The following is a 17230-nucleotide window of genomic DNA, read 5'->3' on the forward strand; positions in this document are numbered from 1 at the left end:
GGGCCACCTGGTTTCACGGCCAGACTCGCTAACCGTTACTCCACAGGTGTGGACGTTATGTTTTATGTTACCTTGTTAACATTTTTCTGAGTTCTTATGAAGGTCAATAGCAAGCCGAAACATATTAGCAAGGTAACATAAAACATAACATTTAAATTATATAAAATGTTTTCCAAAGAAGATTTCACCTTATTTCTGTAAATGACTCAAACTTCATAGCCTTATAATGCAGAATTACTCTACTGAACTTTAAAACTGTAAAATTTGAAGAGATTTAGTGTGTCGGTAAAATAGGTTCCCTTAAGAGTAAGTTGAAAAAATATTTGCTGACAAAAACATTCTAAGGAGGTCAAGAAGGTCATAAGAAACAAATTTCCTTACACCGATTGCTCCCCCTTTCGCTTCCGTTATCATTATTTCTACGTCACGTGAGTGGAGTGAAGCCGATGTAATTTCAAGCACTTCACAGAACGCAGTTCCGTGCCAAATCATTTCAGTGGAGCAGATAGCATCAGCTTCAAGGAATTACGGCGAGGCTGAAATATGTGGAGCTTTACCTGGAAGCCTTAATGACGTGGTGCATAATCTCAGAGGACGCTTCACAGAGTCGGACAGTTGGCATTTCGGGTCGTAACTGATGCCCCTAGAGACAGGCCTGGATAATAAACCGCACCAATTAACTTAGAGTTTACTGCTCCATCTAAAAACTCCATTTCTTTTGTGAACTCCAATGCCCGTGCTGCTCCATTACAATAAATTACAATTACAGATGCTGGGGCTCCCCGGGACGGAGTACGACCCGCCATTAAGAATGTACTATCCGCGCAACAAGGCACTTCCTCTTCTGTGGCAAAGAATTCGGGCTGGCCGCCGTGTAAACAAAGAGCAGGAGGGGCGCGTGGGTGCAATTAGGTCACAATTGGGCTACTCCGATTTCGAAGCGGGTTGTTCTTAACCGTCCGTGACGTGTGCTTGCTTGTAATATCCCACTGGTTCGAATCTGAATGTGGTGCACCAAAGGAGAAGAATCTCATGCGGAGAGCGGATTTGTAGCCATTATCTTCTGCAAAAAACATATATTTGCACAAATTAATATTTCTACCTACTTCCATACTCAAGTCATCCAATCACAAGGGGCGAACAGAATCAGTACTAAAGGGTGCCCCAACTTCCTAACAGGCGCAAATTGTTACGCCAATATGCGCGGTGATAGCGAAAAGAAATTATTATTATTATTATTATTATTATTATTATTATTATTATCATTATTATTATTATAGTCCACATCTGTGGAGTAACGGTTAGCGAGTCTAGCCGCGAAACCAGGTGGCCCGGATTCGATTCCCGGTCGGGGCAAGTTACCTGGTTGAAGTTTTTTCCGGGGTTTTCCCTCAACTCAATATGAGCAAATGCTGGGTAACTTTCGGTGTTGGACTCATTTCACCGGCATTATCACCTTAATCTCATTCAGACGCTAAATAAGCTAAGCTGTTGATAAAGCGTCGTAAAATAACCTACTAAAATAAAAAAATTATTATATCATATTATTAATATTATTACTATTACTATTACTTTTACTATTTCTTCTATTATTACTATTGCTATTATTATTACTATTATTATTATTATTATTATTATCAGGGAAAGGATTTATATGTAAATACATATTTACTTATAAAGCTAATATAATTTATATTTTGCATTATCTTTATGTTTCACAATGTGTAGGGTTGAAAAATCCTACTTTTATTTTCCATATTTTTCCATATTTTAGAGTTTAGTACATATTTTCGTTAATTTCCATATATTTTCCATATTTCATATAAAACAGTCCATATTATATTAGGTTTAACAATAAAACAAAACAAAATTCCATTAACTTTTAAAAATACATTTCAACAATAGAGATTTAAACACATGTTCAGTAATCCCTTTAACATCAGAGTTATTTGAAAATTAGCAGTCCTATCAACAATGGGAAAGTAAGTTACAAAACTGTATTAATTTAATTTAAAATTTTTAACAGACTTCAGTTGTGCAGCTCAACAGTTAAATGCCAGTCAGAGTACACATAGGTTCAGTTTTGTAAATCATACTATAAAGACGGTAAATATGCCAAAAGTACGTCATTCAGTCAATTTAAAATCAAAACTAACAAGTTACATTTCAGAATTTAAAGAAGATGGTTTATCAACTGACAATAAAATATTATTTTGTAATTTGTGTCAGTGTGCAGTATCATCTACACAAAAGTTCCTGGTGCAACAACACATTACAACTAGTAAACATCAGGCCAACAAACAACTAAATTCCAAGCAGAGACAATTGTTTTTAACACAACCAACAACATCGAATGTAAGATCTGAGTTTAACATCGACCTGTGCCGTTCTCTCATCTCTGCTGATATTCCTCTCTACAAACTAAAGAATAAGGTCTTCAGGGAATTCCTTGAAAAATATACTCAACATACAATCCCGGATGAGTCAACACTTAGGAAGATGTATGCTCCATCCATCTACGATGAGACAATACAGAAGATAAGAGATGAAATTAAAGATAGTTCAATTTGGGTTTCCATTGATGAGACTCCCGACAAAGAAGGTAGACTTGTTGGTAATGTAGTTATCGGTTTGTTAAGTGAACAATATTCTGAACGAATTCTTTTACATTGTGATGTTCTAGAAAAGTGCAATAACAAAACTATAGTTAAACTGTTCAACGAAGCTATGGGTATCCTGTGGCCAAAGGGTATTATGTACGATAATGTGTTATTCTTTATTAGCGATGCTGCCCCTTATATGGTCAAAGCTGGACAAGCATTATCTGTTGTATATCCTAAATTGACTCATTTTACTTGTGTGGCGCATGCATTTCATCGTGTGGCAGAAGTGGTCAGAGACAATTTCCCTAAAGTAGATTTGTTGATTTCATCAGTGAAAAAAGTATTTCTCAAAGCTCCCAGTAGAGTTAACGTGTTGAAAGAAATGTACCCTGAAATTCCATTGCCACCAAAGCCAATTTTAACTAGATGGGGTACATGGCTAGAAGCAGTTGAATATTATGCCGAACATATAGACTCTATTAACAATGTTCTCCTTGCATTGGACTCTGAAGATGCAGTCTCAATTGATACTGCGAAAACAGTTACCTGTGACATAAGTGTGAAGAATGACTTAGCTCACATTCAGCATACATTTTCATGCATCATAAAAACGCTCAAAAGTCTCCAAAATAGGCACCTTTCACTATCTGAAAGTTTTGAAATTATAAATAGTACTGTGGAACAACTGAATCGTGGTAGAGGTCAAGTTGCAGATGCAGTAAGAGCTAAGGTGGACACTGTACTTTCAAAAAACCCTGGATATGAAGAACTACAAAAGGTTGTTGCTGTGATGAGTGGTGAATCAACAGTGAAGATTAACTTGGACTTATCCCCAGCAGACATTGTGAAATTGAATTATGTACCAGTTACTTCTTGTGACGTCGAACGCTCTTTTAGTCAGTATAAATCTATCCTCAGAGACAATAGAAGAAGATTCACTTTTCAGCACTTGAAAGAAATGTTTGTAACCTATTGTTATGGTAACAGACAATAAAAATTGTGTTTTGTTGAAACTACATTGGAAGATAAGGTACGTCCATTATATTTTTTGTTTAGTTTGATTAAAATGTACCAATATTTAACGTACATAGTCATTTTTTTATAATTTTAAGTCCATATTTAATTCCATATTTTGGTAAAAATCCATATTTAATTCCATATTTTGGTAAAAATAACTACATATATATTTACATATTTCATATATTTTTAGTCCATATAAATCCGTTCCCTGATTATTATTATTATTTGTAATTGGCCTTGTGCTGTTGTTTTTGCACGTTAATATTCTAAATAAATAAATAAAAATAAAATAAATTATTATTATTATTACTATTACCATTACCTTCTGCAAAAAAGCATATAATTGCACAAATTAATATTTCTACCTACTTCCATACTCAAGTCATCCTACCACAAGGGGCGAACAGAATCAGTACTAAAGGGTGCCCCAACTTCCTAACAGGCGCAAATTGTTACGCCAATATGCGCGGTGATAGCGAAAAGAAATTATTATTATTATTATTATTATTATTGTTATTATTATTATAGTCCACATCTGTGGAGTAACGGTTAGCGAGTCTAGCCGCGAAACCAGGTGGCCCGGGTTCGATTCCCGGTCGGGGCAAGTTACCTGGTTGAAGTTTTTTCCGGGGTTTTCCCTCAACTCAATATGAGCAAATGCTGGGTAACTTTCGGTGTTGGACTCATTTCACCGGCATTATCACCTTAATCTCATTCAGACGCTAAATAACCTAAGCTGTTGATAAAGCGTCGTAAAATAACCTAAAATAAAAAAAATTATTATATCATATTATTAATATTATTACTATTACTATTACTTTTACTATTTCTTCTATTATTATTACTATTGCTATTATTATTACTATTATTATTATTACTATTACCATTACCTTCTGCAAAAAAGCATATAATTGCACAAATTAATATTTCTACCTACTTCCATACTCAAGTCATCCTACCACAAGGGGCGAACAGAATCAGTACTAAAGGGTGCCCCTTCCTCCTAACAGGCGCAAACTGTTACACGCTAATATGCGCTGTAAAAGCAAAAACAAATTATTATTATTATTAGACTTCGTGGAATTGCCACGAGAATCGTAAGGTTTACTACGCACGCGGTATAGACTGTATGAGAAGCGGACGTGCAACGGATGGAGTATGCCTCTGATGTAAACACTGAGCAGTATACTGCGGTTACAATAAAACCTGTATCCTGCATTCAAGAAATATATTGAATGATCATTGAAGTAGGAAATGTCTAAACATGTAAATACACAATTATTTTATAGTGAGATATATTAACTCTTAAAATTTAATGTAAGATACATCATCCTTGAATATGTGCATTGCAGTGAAGAGTTACGTACATTTTGAGCGACTGCGGTGGTCACTTAAACAGTTTTTATATTGGGAAAATGTACGTTCAACATCACACGATGTAATAGGTGCATATTTGAAGAACGGAAAGTCGCTACTTTTTAGTACACCAACTTCAGATATCTTGTCGTGATCTGATGGTACATCATTTATAATATGAAGTTGTGAATAGGCAGAATTTTTAGCAATAATGTTTCTCAACTTACATTTCACTTTTTCTGAAATTAATGAATTGTTATTTTGGATAACGGTTTGTGATACTTTAAACACTATATTAAGGGCTTCTGAGAGTTGTAGTTTAGACGATTCTAACAGGATGATGCTTTTGGACACGATTTTAAAATTATAATCAATGAACAGAATATCTTCCAATAGCTGTTCAGAAGGCAATGATTTTACAGCTGCAACAGCGGAACTGTCTGTGCTATCCAATGCATCAATTACGTCAATTATTTTGTCGTAATGTTCTGCATAATAATAATTGCATCCAACCACGTTCCCCAACGGGTCAAGACTGGCTGCGGGGGTAAGGATATTCCAGGGCAATTGTTTGGAACAGCAACACTCTCATTGTAGTATGTTTGATTGAATTCTTGTCTGCACTGAACAAATGTTAAGCTTTGACTATTCCAACCACAGTAATGCAAAAACAAGTGCTTACATACGGTAGGTACATATTAGCTGCAGCTGCTCTATCTATTTGAACCGGTCACAACTCTTAACATGAACTGCATATACTACGAGACCGGGAGGTCGCTCACCTCTTCTATACTACCGTACATCGGCAACCTGATTGCATGCTGCGTGTGGCAATTCAACGAATTCTAATTATTATTATTATTATTATTATTATTATTATTATTATTATTATTATTATTACGAAAATATGAGTCATTTTTGCAGCACCACAATAAGGTCCCTTTTATACCTCGAATCTGAATGTGGTGCACCAAAGGAGAAGAATCTCATGCAGAGAGCGGATTTATAGCCATTATCTTCTGCAAAAAAAAAAAAACATAAATATCTGCACAAATTAATATTTCTGCCTACTTCCATACTCAAGTCATCCTACCACAAGGAGCGAACAGAATCAGTACTAAAGGGTGCCCCAACCTCATAACAGGCGCAAATTGTTACACGCAATATGCGTGGTGACAGCAAAAACAAATTATTATTATTATTATTATTATTATTATTATTATATTAAGGTTGGATTTTACACGAGAGTATGAGTCATTTTTGCAGCACCACAATACGGTCCCTTTTATACCTCGAATCTGAATGTGGTACACCAAAGGAGAAGAATCTCATGCGGAGAGCAGATTTATGGCCATTATCTTATGCAAAAAACATATACCTGCACAAATATGCCTCCCCAAAGATATTTTTCCCTCCGACCTCCCAACTAACACTCTATATGCATTTCTGGATTCGCCCACACGAGCTACATGCCCTGCCCATCTCAAACGTCTGGATTTAATGTTCCTAATTATGTCAGGTGAAGAATACAATGCGTGCGGTTCTGTGTTGTGTAACTTTCTCCATTCTCCTGTAACTTCATCCCTCTTAATCTGCATAAATTAATATTTCTGTCTACTTCCATACTCAGGTCATCCTATCACAAGGGGCGAACAGAATCAGTACTAAAGAGTGCCCCAACCTCATAACAGGCGCAAATTGTTACGCGCCAATATTTGCGGTGATAGTAAAAAGAAATTATTATTATTATTATTATTATTATTATTATTATTATTACTATTATATTATTACTATTATTAAGATTGGATTTTATACGAAAATACGAGTCATTTTTTGCAGCACCACAATATGTCCCTTTATACCTCATAAATATACAGACTGTTCAGTTCAAAGTGTGTCATGGCTCGCTGTATGCCGTCATGTGTCTAGTCGATGACCCTAGCGAATTCAATCTTCCTACACTTCTGCAGAGTCGTATTACCTATGTGCCAGAGAAGTTGCCTAGCAAGTACGGCGTTCATTCTGAAGAGTACTTACCGATACGTAAGGTACAGCCTGTGGTGGCAGGAATGTGAACTGTTTGGAAACATGTACTGAGGTGATTTTTTTCTTACTATCGGGATATGGGGAGAGGGTCAAGACTATTACTTGCGTATTTGTTGACATTAACTTCGACGGTCAACATGGACACGGAGCATTTGATTTGTGTTGTGGAATGTTGCCGTACTCAACCGATGATAACAAATACCCTGCGTAGGACTTTCCCGCGCAAAACACAGTTCGAAAGAGGTTATGGTAGCACACAGACCGTACAGACCGTCATCTGTTGCTACGATGTTCAAGTTATACCGTACACGTTCTTGATTAATAGGCAACTTCTCTGACATAAAAGCTGAAACTCGCTTCAAATCGCTGACTCACAACAGTGACGTCATGACACACTTTGAAATGAACACCCAGTAAAGTGAATCGGAAGAAGATAACTATCGGGGGAAGATGCTTATTTCTTTGTAGTTTCACATTCTTCCAAGACAGAACGCCACGAGCATGTCTTCATGATCACTGAGACAGTTGAATGTCTGTAGAGTGGAAGCTAACCCATTTTGCCACGTGTTCTTGTTGTGAGAAGAAGAAAAGCAGGAAAATAGCTCATTTTTCTGCTATAAAATAATATTGCAAAGGTGTGTTAAAATGTTAATACATCCTGGAATCCGTAATAACTGTCAAACTTTTGTACTGGATATTGTAGTAAAGGTTCTAAAGTTTGTATTGTTAACAATCAACGACCTTGTTCCGACTTCTTAGGTTGCGTCACAGCACTAGGCATCTTATCCCCATATTTGGGAAAGATTATCACTTTTTTTCGGGGTAAGATGACAACTTGTTGCAAGAGTTTTATTTTTTGTTTTATTTCAGAGAATGTATAAACATTACGTAAGATCCTCTGACAGAAGTCCAATTCCGTCACAATTATGGAACCGGTCACATTTATGTAGAGTTAGTACAATTATAGCTACTTTTAGCTTTATTTTACATACTATTTAGATCATACATGGGCACAATTTTCGGTTACGTGAGGCACTCGATTTGCAATAGTTTGTTTACTAGGAGAGGAGATTGCAGAGTAGGATGGGAAATATAAACTGCTGTGACCTGCGTCACCTTATCTTAATCGCTAAGGCGGTCAGTGGCGAATTATTAGGAAAGCGCTTGGTTAACGCGAGACTCTCGAAAACTTTTATTCAATTTGGCAAATTAATTCGGCAGCTTTAATCATAAACCTCTTTACTGTTTCTCCGTCGCTGAATTGATTTAAATCACAGGCGAGAAATTGCGTAACTAGCCAATAATATTCCATCACGTTGTCTACGTTTATTTTCTTGAATATTCTGGCGTTTATCAAGATTACTTAATAGATTTGCACGTTCTCGACTTAAAATAACTTCAGAAAATCATATTTCGTTTTCTACGCACATTTAATATATTTTTTTATAAATTTCTTTTGGAAATAATGCTTACAAATAAAATTTAATTCCTTGTACCTTTTAATGCAGCGTGCTTAAGGTGTAATGTCGTATTTAGTATACTATGCCAATTTAAGATCGTAAATTTTCTTCGGAATAGTACGAAAAAACAGCATTTAATTTGTCTTGCCTTCTAATTCAGCATGTTCTTTATGATGTAAGGAGTAATGTCGTTGTTTATTAAATTTATTAATGCCTAATAGAATTTTCGAGCATAATATACATCGTGTGTTCTCCCCTTATAAACGGCAAAAAAAAAACTCTTCCTCCCATTTCTCATGAAATAATCGTTTTCTAACGCGCAGACACTGCTTTGATAATGTCATTATGCCACCACTGATATTGCTTATGAAACTGATATAGAACCTGCCCATGCCTAGGAGCTACGTGAGGGAGGAACGGGGACTGTGAAGATAATGTCACTCAGAGCGATAAGCGCTGTGAAGGTCAGTGAGGCAAAAATCCTCAAGTGAGGCACGATGCCCAAGTATGATTTAGATACATTTTATGTTTATGAGTTGACAACAATTTATAAACCCAGAGAACAGAGGACAGAAGGTAACAGCAAGCGTCTACCATTGGACATGCAACAAGGAAGAAAGGTATATTAAAAGCGAACACCAATTCCGTTACGATTTTGGAACCGGTCACATTTAACTATGTAAGGCCTGGTATAAAAACCTCTTTGCGAAGCTTTGCCAATACAAGCAAGTGACAACGTGACTGCATCTGCCAGAAGTATTGCCATTACAACGCGAGTCCGCATGCAAGTAGCATGTCCTTTACTTTGAAGGGAAACAAAACAGTTGTTCTCATGGAACGAAGATGAACACTACACTACGTAAATTTATCGTAAGAAAATGAGAAAAAAAAGGAGAGAACTCGTTAGGGGCTCACGACGACACAAAAGAAGAGAAGCACGCCATAATGTTCCGAAATGTCTCGTCGTTTTAAAACTTTCAGCTCAAGGTTTTTCTTTTATTCTATTTATAAAGAGAAAACTTCATGTAATGGTGGTACTTTCTAGATTACAGTTTCAAAAGAAAAACAATCTTGAGTTTTGTGAGGTTCTAATCTTTTGGAAGGCTTTGTACCTTTTGTACACACTGCTGCGAAAGAATTTCCGCAGCATAACGAATAAAGTAAGACAATTGTTTTAAGAGAGAGAGAGACAAACAAGTCTAATTTACGTGAAGTTTGTTCCTGCCACCATACTACTGTGCAATTAGACATTAATTCTGATTCAAATTGCATCTTTCTTAAATTTAAAACCTAGGAAACTTGGGTTCAATTCTCGGTATAATAGTCGTTAATTAAATTTTTTGCATGCGCTCTCTTATAAAGAATACAATATAAGCAGTATTTCTTTAATGATATAGTAATTACGCCCCATTAACTTGTTCCATATAATAAACTGCTTATCTAGTGCCGATGAAATTATTGATAACGGGATGTTATATTAGCGAAATTGGTCCTAACATTCCCTATGAGATTACCTAATATCGCATTACAGTTAGGAAGATTCTAGGGAAGAACCCAACCAGGCAATCAGCTCAATCGGAATTCGAACCCACGCCCGAGGGAAGCACCAGATCAATATGAAAATGTGCTACCGTCCGAGCTACGCCTGTAACTATTCCATTATTAACCTTTCATATGTCATACGATGATTTATAACAAGGAAGGTATAAAATGTAATGCGGTGCAAAAATACTGCATCACGTACTTTTATTCGTGTAATTATTCTCGACACACTGATTACCTACAAATAAATACAAAATAAATGAGTAAATTTTGTCTTAGTACTCCCTTTATGAAAGGCAAAATACATTTAAAAAACATACATTGTACTTAATTCGACTATTTTAAGAAAATTCCTCGCAGAACTTCCGTTACTGCTTAAAATACCGTTGTCATATGAAGTGCAATGAATTAAAAATAACTAGACCTATATTTTAATAGCAATCTCATTCTTGAATTGTATATTAGGCCTATACTAAATGAGATATTTTATTAAAGTTACCCATAGTATTTTTAATAGGCCACAATTTTATTTGTCGAAATATTAACCCTCCAGTGGTCGCGTGGATCACAAGAGTGATCTATAATAATACTTTATTTTTGGCTGGTGATCCGTCATATTAGTACTTATCGCATGTATCATCTCGATACTTGTCATTTGTACCGCATATTTCCTTACCACCACAGTTTATCGTTGTAATTGACAAGTGTCAAGAAAATATTTTTTGGCGCGTAATTAAGTTCGTGGATTCTACATCAGCACTTATCACATCTATCATCTGGGTATCTTTCCTTCGTATATTTCTTTACCCCCTCAGTTTGTCGTTGTAATTGGCAACACAGCAAATATTTTTTGGCACGTAATTAAGTTGTTGAATTCTACATCAGCACTTATCACATCTGTCATCTGGGTACCTTTCCTTCGTATATTTCTTTACCCCCTCAGTTTGTCGTCGTAATTGGCAACACAGCAAATATTTTTTGGCGCATAATTAAGATGGTGGATTCTACATCAGCACTTATCAGATCTGTCATCTAGGTATATTTCTTTACCCCTTCAGTTTGTCGTTGTAATTGGCAAGACAGAAAATATTTTTTGGTGCGTAATTAAGTTGGTGGATTCTATACCAGCACTTATCGCATCTGTCATCTGGGTACCTTTCTTTCTTATATTTCTTTACCCCCACAGTTTGTCGTTGTAATTGGCAAGACAGCAAATATTTTTTGGCGCGTAATTAAGTTGGTGGATTCTACATCAGCACTTATCACATCTGTCATCTGGGTATCTTTCCTTCGTATATTTATTTATCCCCTCAGTTTATCGTTGTAATTGGCAAGACAGCAAATATTTTTTGGCGCGTAATTAAGTTGGTGGATTCTATACCAGCACTTATCGCATCTGTCATCTGGGTATCTTTCCTTCGTATATTTATTTACCTCCTCAGTTTATCGTTGTAATTGGCAAGACAGCAAATATTTTTTGGCGCGTAATTAAGTTGGTGGATTCTACATCAGCACTTGTCACATCTGTCATCTAGGTACCTTTCCTTCGTATATTTCTTTACGCTCTCATTTTGTCGTTGTAATTGGCAAGACAGCAAATATTTTTTGGCGCGTAATTAAGTTGGTGGATTCTACATCAGCACTTGTCACATCTGTCATCTGGGTACCTTTCCTTCGTATATTTCTTTACACCCTCAGTTTGTCGTTGTAATTGGCAAGACAGCAAATTTTTTTGGCGCGTAATTAAGTTGGTGGATTCTACATCAGCACTTACCACAACTGTCATCTGGGTACCTTTCCTTCGTATATTTCTTTACGCCCTCATTTTGTCGTTGTAATTGGCAAGGCAGCAAATATTTTTTGGTGCGTAATTAAGTTGGTGGATTCTGTATCAGCACTTATCACATCTGTCATCTGGGTATCTTTCCTTCGTATATTTCTTTACGTCCTCAGTTTATCGTTGTAATTGGAAAGACAGCAAATATTTTTTGGCGCGTAATTAAGTTGGTGGATTCTATATTTGCATTTATCACATCTGTCATCTGGGTTTCTTTCCTTCGTATATTTATTTACCATTTCAGTTTATCGTAATTGACAAGTTAAGAAAATTTTTTTTGGCGCGTAATTAAATTAGTGTATTCTATATCAACACTTATTTCATCTGGCATCTGGGTACCGTTCTTTTGTATAATTCTTTGTCATCTCAGTTTATCGTTGTAATTGACAAGTGTTAAGCAAATATTTTTGGCGCATTCTTGAATCACGATTGTACTCCATGCTCTTGGCCTCTAAATTTATGTTTTTACAACATATATTACAATAAGTATTTAGAGAAACATTTTATTATGTAAATAATGAAAAATAAGTGCAGTTGTGTAATAATTAAACAGAAAAAGTAAAAAGAAAAAAAAAAGAGATAAATAAAATGACATATAAAAATATTAGTTGCATGTGAGTGATCGACTATTGGAGGGTTAATATTTGCAGGAACAACAACGCAAATAAATATAGAATACAAACATTAAAGGAGAAAAATGTATACAATCGGCTTTGTTTTTATTTCTCCTATTGTGCAAGTGCACTCCAATCTACATACTTGAAAACTGTCTCTCTTGAGCTCACTTGAAAACAAAACCCTGGCCAAGTTCTTGCAACAAAGCCGCTCTCTTGAGATTCAACTGCCCGCAATATTCTCTCTGTACACTTGGAGAAATTATGGATGGTAAAGCCCACTTCTAGCAAAAGACATAAACATACCCGGCGTATATGAGTAATATTTATACAAGTTGAAACCTCTTTGTGTGTGTAGGTAGGTAGCCTATGACGATCACTACATTAAATTAAAGTGGAGACCAAACAGAGACTTCCACTCGCTTTGAAAACGAAAGTCAAAAATAATTTCCTTTGTAAAAACTTCGCATACAAAGCCTTGCAGAACTTTGAGCCGTAGAAATCGTCACAAGAACATAATTCCGGCAAAACATACCTCTGTGCGTAATTTCCACCAGTTAGCATCTGAATTTTATTAGCGGAGAATGCTAGAGGCAGCTTCAACAAGGCAGGAAATCTACAACGCATGATTTTAATACAGCAAGAACTAAATTACACATTCCTAAAAATTTCTATGAGAAAAATGTAGACTTTAACATACACTGTACATGCTGAACTCAACTTATGTGTACTTAGTGACTACGAATAAAATTGTATCCTATTGAAAATACTATAGATACGTTTAATAAAATATCTCATTTTGTATAGGTCTAATATACAATTCAAGAATGAGAAGATTATTAAAATATAGGCCTATTTATGTACTTATATATTTATTTATTTATGTACTTATTTATGTGCTTATTTATTTATTCATGTATTCATTCACTCATTTATTCATTTACTCATTCACTCATTTATTCATTCACTCATTTATTCATTCACTCATTCACTCATTTATTCATTCACTCATTCACTCATTTATTCATTCACTCATTCACTCATTTATTCATTCACACATTTATTCATTCACTCATTCACTCATTTATTCATTCACTCATTCACTCATTTATTCATTCACTCATTCACCCATTTATTCATTCACTCATTTATTCATTCACTCATTTATTCATTCACTCATTCACTCATTTACTCATTCACTCATTCACTCATTTATTCATTCACTCATTCACTCATTTATTCATTCACTCATTCACTCATTCATTCACTCATTCACTCACTTATTCATTCACTCATTTATTCATTCACTCATTTATTCAATCACTCATTCACTCATTCATTCACTCATTTATTCATTCACTCACTTATTCATTCACTCATTCACTCATTTATTCATTCACTCATTTACTCATTCACTCATTTATTCATTTATTCATTCATTCATTCATTTATTTATTTATTTATTTTCGTCTAGTGTTTTAAAGAAGAAAAGAACGCTTCAACAAAATGTTAGTTATACAGAGTGATTCAAAAGGTAAGCTCAACAGGTAAGGAAAAATCCAGGGCGACATTTAGAACAGGAAAATCCTTTGTCAGTTTCATTTATTTGCAACCTTTTCAGAGTTACAGCACGTCAAACATTTACTCGCAATTAAGGTGGGTGACTTACAATAATTACTAATTTACAGTACTTTATTGGAGCAGCTGCTCAAAATATCCTTCGTTTGCACGCGCGCGTCCTCTTACTGCGCTATGCACAAGATCTAACAGCCCGTTTCGTAGTCTGATGTCTGTTGCAGCTGCATTAATTCGGTGGAGCAAATAATCTCTGTCTGTAATCCGTAGCGTACACCTTTTCTTTCTAAAATCCCATACAAAGAAGTCCAGAAACGTTAAGTCAGGGGACCGTGCTGGCCAATTACATTTCACGGCGTGTGTTACATTGTCATCCCATCAATGGTGAAAATTATGCTTTGTAAACAAACCGAGATCAAAACAACTGACGATAAATTAGTATGTATTGTATCATGAGATATGAATCAACTGTTTGACCTGTTGTAACTCTGAAACGGTTGCAAATAAATAAAACTGACAAAGGACTTTTCTGCTCTCTATGTCGCCCTGAACCATCCCACACCGGTTGATCTTACCTTCTTAATCACCCTGTATAATGATGCATACAAAAGTGTACTCAAGATAACTTTCCACAGGTGTAGCTTTCGTGCTATATAGATGCGTTTGTCTGCTGAGATAGCTGTGTTGGACATGGGTTGATTCATGCTTGGGCTAATTACCTGATTCAGTTTCTCCGAGATTTTCTACAATTATAAATGGAATGCCAGATAATCATAGGCGAATTTTTTATTTTAGTAGGTTATTTTACGACGCTTTATCAACATCTCAGGTTATTTAGCGTCTGAATGAGATGAAGGTGATAATGCCGGTGAAATGAGTCCGGGGCCCAGCACCGAAAGTTACCCAGCATTTGCTCACATTGGGTTGAGGGAAAACCCCGGGAAAAACCTCAACCAGGTAACTTCCCCCGACCGGGAATCGAACCCGGGCCACCTTGTTTCGCGGCTAGACGTGCTAACCGTTACTCCACAGGTGTGGACATCATAGGCGAATCCCCGATCTCATCTCGCCATCATAAATTTCGTCGACGCTAAATTACCTAGAAGTTAATACAGCGTCGTTCATTAACCGACTAAAAACTGCTCTATTGCCTTTGCTTCAATCTTACTATAACTTGTACTAAATTGTTTAAGTAAATATTAGCACATCGTAGATGCGTCTCCAAAATCCGCTATGTGTTTTTAGTAAGATTTTGCAGGAGAAACAAAGAAATACTGTCACTGAAACTTATTTGCTTTCGGCATATCTTACCGATGTTTTGGTATAAAGGTAAATAAATGCTACGAAATTAATTAATATTTGATGAGAAAATTTCGCTCCGGCGCCGGAGATCGAACCTGGGTCCTTGGTTCTACGTACCAAGCGCTCTGACCACTGAGCTACGCCGAATTCAATCCACAGCACCGGACCGAACTCTCCTCCTACAGCGTTTCCCTTTTGTCGCCTGACTACAAGATGGGCATATACGTTTGACGTTTATATTTCAAGTCAACTGCCATTATACAGGGAGCGCACTCAGCTGAGTGACTTAATGGTCGGAATTCCGCAGTGAAGTGCACAGCAATCTGTACAGAATCATGCACTGCTAGCTAGACGAATTTACTAAAGATGTTATTAATTGGTCCAACAGAGAGCCAGAAACACTTGCACATGTCCTGGGCTCTTGTCCGCACGGTGAAGTACTCCGTAACTCACGACACCATAGAATTCGTTCCATGATCGCCGAACAGTTTAGATCAATAACTTTTCAAGTGTTCGAAGAAGTTCACGGACTGGCAGACAATGGCAGTACAAGAAGAATAGAAATGATTGCCATCCCGCCAAATAACAACAATGGCTACATCATCGATCCCACCGTTAGATTTGAAAAACAAAAGAGCCAACCTGAAGATGTAAATAAGGAAAAAAACGACATCTATGTACGTACCGTTTCATATTTCATGGACAAATACGGTCTACAACAAATTGAAGTAATAGGCCTTATGGTTGGAGCGCGCGGAACTATTCCCGGGTTCTTCTTCCAGACCTGGCAACGTTTCGGCCTACAGAGGAAGGCAATTGATGACGTCGTTCTTGCAGCTCTGAGAGGATCAATATTTATACTCCGCAACCATCTCTACGGTCAACAACGATCTTCAACTAATTAATTAGTAGCTACTTATTTATTCAGTCATTTCTTGTCATTGTTGTAAGACTCCCTTCAAATTAAACATATGTATATTATTTATACAGGGACATCATTTTATTTTTACTAACATTTTTAATATTAACCTGGCTATACCTTTGTATCAACACCGTTCGCTACTCCCTTCCACGGCCGGAGTTCGATGATACTGGCTTAATATACAAATAAATCACTTTGCTAGGTATAGGAGGGAAGAAAACTAGTTCATCCATTTACGTAAACTAGGAAATATTGCGCTTCTGAGTCTGATAATTTTCATTAGGTTTTTGTTTAATCAAAATAAAGTATAGTATTAACAGTGAGTGTTTTTACTCACGAACTGAGCTGTCCATGTGGACGTATTCATAATGCAGTGTATATTATATTGTCTACAGCACATTAGCGTACAATATAGAGAATGAAGTTAAATTGAAAAATAATCATAATATGGATATTTAAACACATTTTTCAAAATGGTGGCCGTTCATTTCGATACAGGCTTCAGTTCTAATATGCATATTATCGCACTATAGACTATTGTACCTAATCCCAGTTACCAGTTTCGTCCTTGTAACTAGTAACTCACGTTGAAATAATTCTGTACCTATTCTATAAAAGAGTACCTTACGAACTGTAAATTCAATCTTCACTTCTGCCCGATCCGAAAAGATAAAATTACTCAGACATACTATCTACTGTCCGTCCAAGAGGTTATGCCCTAGGGTCGTAGAAAGGGAGGAAATCACGTGACAATTAATTACTTAATGAGGCCCTTTTATTTAAGTTGTTTTAAACAGTTGTATAATATTACATAGACGTCCAATTCCTAACAGAAATTAATGTTCTCACAAAAGAGCTAAGACGACAGCCCAGCCACTAGCTGGCGAATAAAAGCAGTTGGCGGAAACCGGGATACGACGTAGGGAAATGGACGACAGTACCTGTGCGAAAAT

The 17230-nt window shown here is 36.2% G+C and overlaps 1 protein-coding gene across 2 annotated transcripts in view; it reads right to left on the reverse strand.

Annotated features, from left to right (window-relative positions):
• Nucleotides 1-17230, reverse strand: part of Cow (Proteoglycan Cow) — a 1076490-nt gene that overhangs the window by 592859 nt on the left and 466401 nt on the right. The window lies entirely within an intron of this gene.

Source organism: Periplaneta americana, chromosome 13 (assembly GCF_040183065.1).
Source record: "Periplaneta americana isolate PAMFEO1 chromosome 13, P.americana_PAMFEO1_priV1, whole genome shotgun sequence".
In the NCBI taxonomy this organism is placed as follows: Eukaryota; Metazoa; Arthropoda; class Insecta; order Blattodea; family Blattidae; genus Periplaneta; species Periplaneta americana.